The 12,723-nt window shown below is 34.1% G+C and overlaps 1 protein-coding gene across 2 annotated transcripts in view; it reads left to right on the forward strand.

Annotated features, from left to right (window-relative positions):
- The window catches only part of CEP85L (centrosomal protein 85 like), a 130,526-nt gene that overhangs the window by 70,869 nt on the left and 46,934 nt on the right, over nucleotides 1–12,723 (forward strand). The gene's annotated exons all lie outside the window — the stretch shown is intronic.

The raw sequence follows: 12,723 nt of genomic DNA on the forward strand, positions 1-12,723 counted from the left end.
GTTACTGTCACAATACTCTCTAATTGTAATACCCACCTGTGCTCTTGAAAATATTTTTGAATTTTTTTGAACACTGAAAAATATACTTGAGGGATTGTAGTTAATCATCTTCTTTTTGTTAATTGTGTGCTCCATGGGCCAGGTGATACAAACCTGGCTCCCAGTAGATAAAAAAATACCCAATATTTCTGGTCCTTAAATATTGTAGAAAAATGTGTGAAGGGATGTTAAATTGAACAGTAATCAGCTTGCTCCTGTTTTATGTTCTCACTCTAGAGAGGGCTGTCTAAACTCCTCAACAATTTTACCATAAGAAGCCTTCCCATAGTTGACTCTTGAAACATTTTTTAAACACTATTTTAAATGTGTAGAGGAAGAAGCCATTTAATGGCTCATAACTGCCCTGTCGGGAGAGGGAAAAGATGTAGTGTATACTTTCTTGGTGAGCAAAGTCAGATCATCCCAGCTGACAGGACGCACTGTGAAAGCCTGCTCCCCTCTCCACATAGACGTCATTATGAATGGTTCCTTTTGTATCCTTTAAGAGAAACCCTTTCATGCATTTTGAAATAATGTAGGCAGTTTTTTGGTCCTAAAACATATTTATTTTATATTTTTCTCTTACGTCTTGATAGTGAAATTTGGTGAAAGACTTCAAACATGTTGGCAATCTGCTTTTAAAAATAAATAATGTATATTAGTTATACTACAGCTTTGTTTTAGTAAAATATGGTTCTCTAGTCTGGTACATTTGTTATCCATAACCTTGGGCAAGATCCCAAATAGATCCACATTACATTAAATACTTTATTTTTTATAAACTTCCCTTTATTTCCATTGCATACAATATTCCTTTCATGAATTGTCAATTATAACCTTAATTCTTTCCAATCTATTTGCCAATAAAAGCCATCGGGTTTATTAATTAAAATTAACAAATTAAGTTTATTAAATTCTATGGTTAATATATTTCGCCTTTAGTTTTTAAAAAGTAAAGTGTATAGTCTTTTTATAAGTAAAATGGGTAATTAAATTTGAAGACTTAAGCTTCTTTTTTTCCTTAATTTCTAATTGATTTGATTTTCAGTCTTGGATAATGCCATTTTCGCCTTCTGCTTGTGCACTGTGACTGTGGTAAGACCATATTCCATTCAGGGGTCATTCCATTATTGGCATTAAAAGAATGCGGCAGTACTAACACAGGTTGGACATGAACCATATAGATTTTTGAGAGGGAAAATGTTCTTTCCTCCAACAAAAGAGTTAAATTAATGGTAATTAGTTGCTTAGCGTGGTGGAAAGCAGTAGTACCTTTAGGGTTCTCTTTATTTTCATGCACATATATTTTAAAGACGTAAAAATTAGTATGTATCCCTTTCATCAGTTTCTTTTTATCATTTATTTCTAGGGTCTTTTACCATTGAAGTAACTTGATGTGTTTGCATTGTTATTTCAGTAAAGCATATGAAGATGGCGAGGATAGCTTTATAGTCAGTAATAAAGACAGAAAGACGAAATGATACTGTTAAAAATAGCTCCTTTTATACATTTGAAGAGTCAAGATGTACACTTGGGTTTTAAATAGGTCACTCTGAGGACCAGGTTGCCAAAAGGATTTTTATTGATATGATTTTTGTTTTTATTTTGTTAGAGAAAATATGTAGTAATGTACTTCATAAATAGTTAAATGGACTTAGTTAATACATAGATTTTTATTAAATGTATAGTTAGACATAATAGTATGTAAGTAATAATGTAGTATGTAAGATAGATTTTATTTATGCACCGTTCTTTTAGTAACCATATAATCCATGTCTTTTCCTTCTCTTGGTGAATAAAGCTCTTTAAATTCTGTGTAATTTATAGTTTATTTTTATCTTCATTATTTAGCTTTATGAATTTATTTTGGGGTGAGACATTATGATTCTTTTACCCCAAAGCTCTTCTAGAGTATCTCTTCAGATAGCCTATTCCAGGATGCAGAGGAAGATTTGCTGTGTTATTTGACAGGCTGTGAGTGACAAGCTAAGGAACGAGGGCAAATGAAAGGGAGATAACAAACTTGAAGAACTGCAGAGGTTGTATTCCTGTTAAGTGTGGTAGCACTAGATTATCTAAATTTAACGGTATGTCCAGGACGAGGCCAAGGAATTTGGAGCTATTTTCAGCTGCAAATAGTAAGCTTATTTTAGAAGCATGTTTGACCATTAAGTGACATATTTTGGCAACTTTCCATATCATCTGGGTCTCATCTAGGTAGCATGTATTTGGGATTGCTGTAGGTGCCCACTATTTACAATAAAAGGTGATTGTATGTTATGGGTCCATAAATCTGGATGGTTCTGGTCTATATACAGGGAGTTAGGGTTCTCCTTGGATGGTAAACTACTGTTTCTTCTCTAAACCCCCATTGCCACACCGTGTCTTTGGTATTTTTAGGTAAACCATCTAAATGAGGAGTTTTCTTCCATCCCTGAGTTTGGTAACTACCAAATAAGTACGAAAAATGTATAGTTATAAAAAGGGTCCTAGTCCCAACTGTACAGATTATGAAATGTTTGTTACTTGGGTGATAACCTTTCACTGCCAAGCTTTCAATCAGCTCACACCGTTATATGCCTTTGTAATTATCTTTCAGATTTCATGTTCATGTCAGTTAAAGCTATGTTGTTATTCAAAAGCTATAAATATAAATTGTATATTTATAAGTTTAAGTTGTCATGTTCTCCTTTATTACTTACGTTGCTGGAGTCAAGTAGAAAAATGACCAACTACTTGAAATTCTAAGTAAAAGAGCATAACAACAGTAATTTTCTATTTTATTAATATATAATTTTTTAAATTTTTATTTTATTAATATATAAAATTTTTAATTAATAAATCTTGAAATTTTATTAATATATAAATTTTGAAATTTGAAGAAATATTCAAATACCTCTTCAGTGTCTTATTCAACTTCTAACAAAATAATATCTATGTTTTTTGGAATATTGTCAAAATGTCTATTTTACTACTGTATAACTGCTGCAAAATGGTATGCTTCTACTGACCAGTTATGATTTTATTGAATAGAAATTTCTAATTGTTTTCTCACTATTTTGGATAAAAATGTTTTACTAATGGGCCATAGGGTAGAAAGTATCAGAATATGAATTACTTTTCTCTTTTTCATGTTATCGAACAGGATTGTCCTCTCTTTGAATAGAAGCCTTCTTTGTTTTCCTAGAATATTGACAAGTCTTAAAAACCAGCTGTAGGTTGTTATAGGGGAGAAAAAATAAAGAACAAATAAATGTATTGACATGTAAATTTCATGTACATGTGGAAGGCACCCAGGGAAAAAAGTAGGGACTCAGAGGTGGCTTTAGAATTCAGGATGGGAAAGGGGAAGAGAGGATGTAGGCCTCCAAGGGGAGAATAAATGATGTTTAGGAAAGATGAAAGGCCCCTTAGAATAGGAAGTGCGATGGCCTGTGAGAGAGTCTGACTGGGTGTGGTGTCGGCTTCTTGTCTCCTCCCCTGTGATAAGAGTCATCAATCCTCCCTGGTTGATGAAACTCCCAGGCATCATTTAGGACAATTGAGTTCCTTTTAGAGGATCTTTAGGCAGATGAGTGAAGTTCAGAAAAGTCTCTACCTGCATTGTTTGGTTTTTGTTTTCTTTCCAGTGTTCACAGCACAAACTACTCTGTCCGAGCAGCGTGTTTGGGAGTGGCATATCCTGCACTTCCGTAGCCATATTTTGTCCTGCCATATTTTGCTACCCTTTATTATCAGCTCTGTTCTAGCATTCTTTGTGTACCATATTTACTTATCTGGTCTTTTATCTCAGTTATTCGCAGACATAGGATAGCACCAAAGTGATGAAGAGAGCAGAGTTATTGGTGGGATAGTCATTGTATCGTCTACAGCAGGAGTGTCAAACTCGTTTTCACTGGGGGCCACAGCAGCCTCACAGTTGCCTTCAAAGGGCCAAATGTAATTTTAGGACTGTAGAAATGCAACTAGTCCTTAACAGTTAAGTGAGAGCTTGGTGCTGCCACCGTACAGAAACGAGGTGCTGGGCCGGATGAAACAAGGTGGAGGCGGGATTTGGCCCGCGGGCCTTGTGTTTGTCACCTGTTGATCTATGGTGTACTTTTGAGTACTTGAGTATTCTCCCCTGGCAGACAGGGCCTTCATTTCCCCTCGGTCCTATTTTAGAGTAGAGATAAAAATAAAGTGTAGATATCCTTGTGGTTATTATATATTTTGTTTTTTGTCAAGAGTCTATCTTATTAGACTTAAGTATAATAATAGCTCCGTTCTATTTAGTAATGCATATATCCTTATAACCATGACTCAAGTCAAGACATAAAAGATTTCCAGGATACAGCAAATGTAGCTTGTGCCTCTTCTGTGTCAGTATAACCACACCCCACAGCCCACCCATTTTACTATTTACCTTAAATCATCATTGAGTATGTATGGTTCTGAGTCTGGATTCTTTTGCTTAACATAATGCCTCTGAATCTCAACCATGTTGTTGAGTATGAAAATTCTATTTTATTGATGTGCGGTATTGTTTTATACATATACCACAATTAATTACCCATTCCTTTGTTTATACATATTTGGGTTTTTTCAAGTTTATTATGACAAGTTCTTTTTGCTTCCAGTGTTGTTGAATGGGATGTATATAAATATTTACCTATAATTTAGCTTGTTTTTACCTTGTAGAAAAAACAATTTTACTGAAATATTATTTACAAAGTATACTTTTTATAAGATTATCGAGGTATAACTTACAATAAAGCTCAGCCTTTAAAAAGTACAGTGTGTTTTGACAAGTGTGTACAGACACGTGTGCCACAGTAGTCATGTTGTACTTCATTTGCATCACCTCCAAAAGTTGCCTTTTTCCATTAGGTCATCAACACTTATCGCAGCCATAGCAACCACTGATCTGATTACTGGCTCTTTAGTTTTGCTCTTTCCAGATGTGGCATAAATAGAATCAGACAGTATGTACACTTTTGAATGTGGCCTCTTTCACTTAGCTTAATGCTTCTGAGATTCATCCAAGTTGTTGCATGTATGAGTTGTTTTTGTTGCTGAGTAGTATTTCATTTTATGGAGATTGCACAGTGTAATCATTTATCTGTCAGTGGACACAGGGGTTTCTAGGTTAGGGAGATTGTAAGTAAACATTTTCCTGCAGGTCTTTGTAGACATATGTTTTCACTTCTTATTAAATACCAATTTCAAGTCCCCATTTAATCGGTTTTGCCCAGCCCCTTTTTCTTTCTTTCTTTCTTTTTTTTCTTTTTTTGATATTTAGTTGATCAAGTAAGTCAGAGGACAAATACTATTTTGTGTCACTTATATGTAGAATCTAAAAAAAGCTAAAATCATAGAAATCATTCAGACACTAAAATGGTGGTTACCAGAAACTAGGTGGTAGGGAAATACAGAGGTTTTAGCCAAAGGGTATAAGCATTCGGTTATAAGATGAATAAGTTCTGGGGATATAATGTACAGAAAGGTGATTATAGTTAATAACACTGTAATATATACTTGAAATTTGGTAGGATAGTAGATCTTAAATGTTCTTATCACAAAAAAATAAGTGGTAATTATGTTATATGATGGAGGTATTAGCTAATGCTATTTGGTAATCATTTTGTTATTCTTTAAGTATATCAAATCATGGTGTATACCATAAATTTACATTATGTTAATTATACTTCTTTAAAGGGGTTGGGAGAAAGGGGGCAATGAGGAGAATTCTTGCGATGGGCGTGCTTTATATCTTTACTGTATTCACGTCACACCCTGATTGTGATATCATACTACAGTTTCACAAGACGTCACCATTAAGGAACCTGGGTGAAATATATACGAGAACTCACTGTATCATCTGTTAACAACTGTACATAAACCTGTAATCACATCAAAATACCAAGTTTAATTAAAAAATAAGGAAATCCACTGTGTAGGGTTATTTGTGGATCTTTATTCTGTTCCATTAGCCTGTTTTTATGTCAGTACCACACTTTTGTGCTACTTATTATTACTTTATAGTAAGTCTTGAAATAAATTAGTGTAAGTTCTTTACATTTCTGTGGAAATTTTAAAATCCAATTACCAAACTTCTAAAAACACCTGGTTGGATTTTAATTAGGACTGTGTTTAATCTATAAATCAATATAGGGATGATTAACATCTTCATACCGAGTCTATCAGTACTTTCTCTTAAAAAAGATTTCCTATAGTTTGTTAATGGTATTTTACAGTTTTCAGGGTCCAGGGATAAAAAGCTAACAAGTTGGTTAAATTTTTATACCTAAATATTTTATGTTTTGGGGATGTAAATGATGTTAAAATTTTCCTTTTTTTTTTTGTATGCTAGCACATAGAATTGTGACTATTTTTATGTTGACTCTGAATGGTGCAGCCCTGCTAGAAGGCACTTATTCTACTAGTATGTTTATTAATTAGTCTGTTAACACGCTGAGTTGCATAGATTTTCAAATGTTGAACTCAACTTGCATTATTGGCACAAAACCCAGACCATATCCTATACCTATCCCTTTGCCTGGATTTGATCTTATTAGATTTTTATAGGGACTTTTATATCTGTGTTCATGTGAGATGATGGTCTGTAGTTCTGCTGCTGTTTTTCTGGTTTTGGTATCAGAATAATGCTGACCTCAAAGTTATTGAGGTCACTGAATGAATGTATGGAAGATTGATATTCTTTAAATATTTGGTGTAAAATTCTACAGTGAAACTGTTTGGGTCTGGAGATTTATTTTTCTGGAGTTTTTTTTTTAACCACAAATTAAATTACTCTGATAGTTAACAGAGCTATTCAAATGATCTATTTTATACTGGATGAATTATTAATGTCTGTTCTATAGGATCTATAGTGATACTCTCTGTTTCATTCTGATAGTGTAAATGACATCTTCTTTGTTTTTCCTCAGTCTAGCCTAGGGGTTTATCAATTTTATTGATCTTCTCAAGTAACTGGTTTTTCTTCGCTCCCTTCATTGATTTTTCTCTCTTTTTTTTTCTGTTTTAAACTTAGCTTATCTGTATTCTGAGCCTGATTTTCTTCCATCTGCTTGCTTTGGTGTATATTTTCTAGTTCTAAAGATGAGTTTAGATTATTGATTTGAGACCTTTTCTTTTTTTCTAATATAACTGTTAGTGCTATAAATTTCCCTCTTAGTACTGCTTTAAGCTGACTCCCACAGATTTTGATATATTTTCTTTCATTTTGCCAACCCATGTATTATTTAGAAGTGTGGTGTTTAAGTTTAATGATACCAAAAATGGTGGTATTGTTTTAATTTGAATCTGCAACTACTTCAAAATATATTGTTTTAAATACTGTTGCTTTATAACACGCTTTATTATTATTCAAGCTCAGCCTTACTAGCTTTCTCACAATGTTTCTTTTCACTGCTTTACATTTCCTGTAAATTTAGGTAGGACCTACCATCTCATCAGTATCTCATTGAAGGAATGGACTCATTTTTTCCCAGTCTCTCTCCTATGATTAGTCAGATATTCCTTCTCAAGAGTTAATTTTGTTAATTAATGTTTTCTTATAAAGTTGTTCACTTTATCTAAAATTTTAAGTTTGTTGATACATCGTATATTACAATATAAAGTTTTCTTTGCATAACTGCTTTTATATTGATATAAACACATACATACACACGAGAGGAGGAAAAGAGCCTCTTGCAGCTACTCAACTTCAGTGGTGGGAAAGCAGCCGTATACAATATGTAAGGGAATGAACATGGCGACATTGCTGTAAACCTTAACTTCTGGGCCTTGATTTTTAGATTTCTTACAATTTTCATGTATCATAAAGTTTCCTTTTGATTATTTCCAGTCACTTAAAATTAGAAAATCCATTTTTAGTATACAGGCCATAGAAAAACAGATGGTGAACTGGATTTGCCAACTTCTGTTCTACCTGATTTTTTATTTCAGAAAGACATATTAAAGTTTTCATTATGATTGTGGATTCATTTGTTTCCCTATTTATTTTTAATAGTTTTTTTATATGAGTTAATATACTATTAACTGTATTAGCTTTCATGATTATTTTATCTTCTTGGCAAGATATTTTACCTTTTATCAATATAAAACTTTCTCATTTTTATTTAATGCTTTTTGGTAAAAGGAAGATGAATTTTTCTGATTTCCAAAAATGATATTGGCTCTCCTGCTTCTATTTTGTTCATGTTAGCCAGTGTTGTGAAAGATAGTGTACAATCCATGATAATTCTTGATACAGAAGAAAATACTAACTTTTATATTGGGCTTGATTTTTAGTAACTTGTAGTGTGGAAGTTTTAAGGCAATTGCAATTGACTACCTTCTTTTTTCCACATGATAATTTTTTTTGCAATTATTTTTATTGTTGTTCAGTTACAGTTGTCCTGCTTTTTTTTTCCATTGCTCTCTCCTGCCCCATCACCTCCCTATTCGCACAGTCAGTTCCCCCGCATTGTCCGTGCCCAAGAGTCAGTCCTCTGTTCATGCCCCTTCCCTTTCTTCCCCCCATTATGCCCCTTCCTCCTGCTTTCTGGTCCCTGTCAGTTTGTTCTTTATTTCCAAGTCTCTGGTTCTGTTTTGCTCATTTGTTTGTTTTGTTGATTAGGTTCCACTTATAGGTGAAATCTATAGGTGAAGTATTTGCCTTGTTTATTTCACTTAGCGTAATGCTCTCCACTTCCATCCATGCTTTCACGAAGAGTAGGAGTTCTTTCTTTCTGCTGAATAGTAGTCCATGTGTTAATGTTCCAAAGCTAAGGTAGTGCCATGTAGAAGTGTGAAGTGTGCCCCAGCGTGTACTCAAAGTTCCCGTTGTGTCAGTCTCAGAGGGAAAAGGCAGCCCCCTCTCTGCTCCCAGCTGCTTTTGGGTATAATGCTTGGAACCAAATAAGTAATTGGTACTAGTAAGACTTTGTAAGTTCTCTTCAGCCTCCCAAATGTGTAATTAAGAGGAGACCGTTTCTGTTCTATAAACTAATGGGGGGAAAACTTTAACATTTGCTGACACATTAAATTGGCAGTGTTTAAAGAGTAATCTCTGTTGAGGTTTTAACATGGAAATGTGAGGAAGAACCAACTTGAATATAATCTAATTCCCTTCTCATCATTCAATCCTTTTGTTAGAACTTAGAAAAGAGAAGTAGTTCCAGGGTAGATAATGTGGTTTTTTTCTGTGTGTAGTACAGAGCAAGCCTGTGCTGTTTCTGTGAGACTCTGGTTTAGCCTTGTCAAGACTGGAGCCCGAACATCACTGTGAATTATAATCAAAATGAATTTTCATCAGTTGTCCTTTTTCTGTATGACTTTAATAGTGTAACATTTTTTGTATTGTAAGCAAAATTATAAAGGTACAGTGGCTGCCTTGCTACTTGAGACTTTGCAATATGATTTTAAAAATTGCGTATTCTATAACTTCATTTAAGATAGCATATACAATGTCCTCATTATAAAAGCCATAGGAGGTAAAATGTCTTCATAGTTGTCATTTTTAGTGATAGACAGATATGAACAGATGTTTAAAATTACTTTTAAGTTCTCCTGCAACATTTGGTTGTTTTTAGGTTTCATGCTTTTTTTTAAACTACCTTTATGAATTATGGTTGAAGTTTAGTAAGGAATATTATCACGCTACTGATTGGGTAATTACAAGAGAAGATTTTTTAAAATTCCTCTTTGCCCAATTTTATAGCTCAATTTTTATTTTGTTTTTTAAAGGGTTTAGATCAAGGGGCTCAAATCAGAAGAATAAATCCTCATATTTTGTTTTGCACATATTTATTGAAACCTCTGGCAAGTCCTTTAGTGATCTATCCTTCCAGGGGTTCAAGTGCTATAAACCGAGTGGCATTATCATTTGTTTTTCTCATGCAGACATATTTTTCCTAGTGTTTGTTCCCTCCTTCTTGATGCCAAAACAAGAAAAGGCTTTTCCTTAGGAAGTTGCTAGCATGGAAAAGTTTTCTAGTAGAAAACTAGATTAGATTCTAGTAGAAAACTAGATTTTTCTATTAGAAAACTAGAAATCTACTAGATAAAAGTTTTCTAGTAGATTTCTCATGGAGAGTAGAATAGTTAATGTCTTTCTAAGATCATTGTCTGTTGCTTAGGTGCCAGTCTTATTGAAATAGGCACACAAGATGTGTAGGGCAAAACATAGCTTAAGATATTACAGTACAGGTCAGTCCTGAAATGGAGAAGCCTTTTTGGATCTTTGGAAGAAGAGACCATAGATCCTTAAGCCACCTTACAAAGTTTTTTATTAGGTGTGACAACAATATACAAAACCAATATTTAAAATACCTGTGAAGCCAGCATATAAATAAAATACATATTTACGTTTAGTCTCCAAATTAATTATATATTTAGAATTACAGATTATAGCACAATTGTTTTACCAAGTCATTCTGATAACTTCCAGATTTTATGCTGAGTTTCAGATTATTGATATGATCTTTTGTTTTGCTAGCTTCTATTGTTTTAATTCCTGTTTGAGTAACAGTTTGACAAAAAAAATTCCATGAAATGATTTACCCATGAAATTGATAATCGTTAAGTAACATGGAGTTGCAATAAGCACAGACTTAATATCAACAATATTATTTATGGTGCTGAATCTTCTCTTAGCAATTAATTTCGATTTTTTTCAGCCCTTGCAATATGAAATTTGCAAAGCTTCTTAGTTAATTAGTCTACAGCAGTGTCACAAAATGGTGCTTTTTTTGTTGGGTTGCCTAGGTTTGAATCCCAGCTCTCCCAACGGAACATACACTGGTAACAGAGCTGAGATGGGAGAATTGAGGGGGGGCTGACTAATGCAGGGATCCGCCAAACGGAAAGGATGCCACTTATGGATGAAACAGGGTCCTGAGAAGGCCCTTTTTTTGTGTGCCAAAAACTGGAGGTAACTCTATTTTTTGTACCATGGAGAGACTTGATGTGAGTCCTGGGTAGTGGAGAGGACATTCAGGGGGTTGGAGCTGTAGCTAGTTACCAATTACAGTGAAAGAAATTTAGTGCCGTAGCAACTAACATATTTGTATTGGTACATACTGGCTGAATATAGCCTGGATTGTATGTTAGGCAAGGGAAAGAATGAAATTCAGGATAGAGTGTCCAATTTACCTGCCCCTGAACAACTGTGTGTTGGTTACACTCCAGATACCTGCCCATCTCTTAGTTTGGTGCTCCGTTATCACCTAGTTTCTTTCCTCAGTCTGCCCATTTTGTCCTGTCTTTCTCCTGCCCGAAACATCCTGTCCTAGTATTATTTGACAATTCTATTAATTTGAAGTGTTAATCTATGGCTAGTTGATGTCACACAATTAGTGACTTATTCAGAACTAAGTCTTGTCCTGTAGCATCTTTGGAAAACAAAGGATAAAAATATTGCTGTACATTTGAGTTCTTTTAAATTGCTTTGTGGTGTTTATATATAGCATCATTTAACTTGTCAAGGAATTTATGTTCCTACTTGATTTACCAATGTATTAGTTTCCTGGAGTTACCATAACAAAAAACACAAACCAGGTAACTTAGACAGCAGGAATTTATTGTCTCACAGTTCTGGAGGCTTGAGGTCCAAAATCATGGTGTCAGTGGAGTTGGTTCCAGGTCAAGTTCCTAGTACTTTTCTGGCAGTCTTTTGTTTTCCATGCATCACTCCAGTCTCTGCTTTCACCTTCATGTGATGAAATGTCTCTCCTCCATCCCTGTCTGTGTTCAGAGTTTCCCTTTCCATGGTGCATTAGTCATATTGGATTAGGGCCCACCCTAATGGCTTCCTGTTCAGTTGACTATATCTACAAAGACTCTGTTTCCGGAGAAGTTCACATTCTGAGATACTGGGCTTAGGACTTCAGCATATCTTTTGAAGGGACACAGTTCAACTTGTTAACACCAGTATTAAATTTTTGTTTCAGTGATAGAAGTTTGAAGATAGCTGTTTATTGTTGATTTTTAAAATTTTTTTTTAAATTTTAATAGTTGTTCAAATACAGTTTTCTGTCTTTTACTCCCAGCCCAGCCCACCCATCCAGCCCCCCCCTCCCATTTCCATCCCCCCTAGTTTTTGTCCATGTGTCCTTTATACTAGTTCCTGTAAACCCTTCCCCTTTTCCCCTGAAATTCCTTCCCCTCTGGTCACTGTCAGCCTCTTCTCTATTTCAGTGTCTTTTGTTATATTTTGCTTGTTTGTTTGTTTTGTTGTTTAGGTTCCTGTTAAAGGTGAGATCATACGGTATCATGTGGTATTATTAAAGCTACCAAAATTTTTTTTAAATTCTCAGAGTATTTTTTCTAAGTGATACCATTTATACCAGAGACTAATAGCCATCTGGCTTATCTGCTTACTAGCCACATATTTTATGGATATATTTACTATTTTATGCAAACATTTTAGCTTTTGAAATTTTAATGTAATTAAATGATATTGTGATGAATGACAATATGAAATCTAAATGCTACAGATACTGTTTTTATTTCTTTTTGGAAACCCTTTTGGTAATGTTTGTCTAGTCTAGCCATTGTACATTCTTTTATTGTACTCCTTTCAGAAATGATTAAACTCTTAATTAGACTTGTACATGTATTTTGTAACTTGAGTTTTTCAAGTTACATTGTATTCACAAGTGTGATTTCAGATAGTCTTAAAAAATGAAAGACAGAGTT

This window comes from Artibeus jamaicensis, unplaced genomic scaffold (genome assembly GCF_021234435.1).
Source record: "Artibeus jamaicensis isolate MK-2021 breed Jamaican fruit bat unplaced genomic scaffold, CSHL_Jam_final contig_387, whole genome shotgun sequence".
NCBI classification, from domain to species: domain Eukaryota; kingdom Metazoa; phylum Chordata; class Mammalia; order Chiroptera; family Phyllostomidae; genus Artibeus; species Artibeus jamaicensis.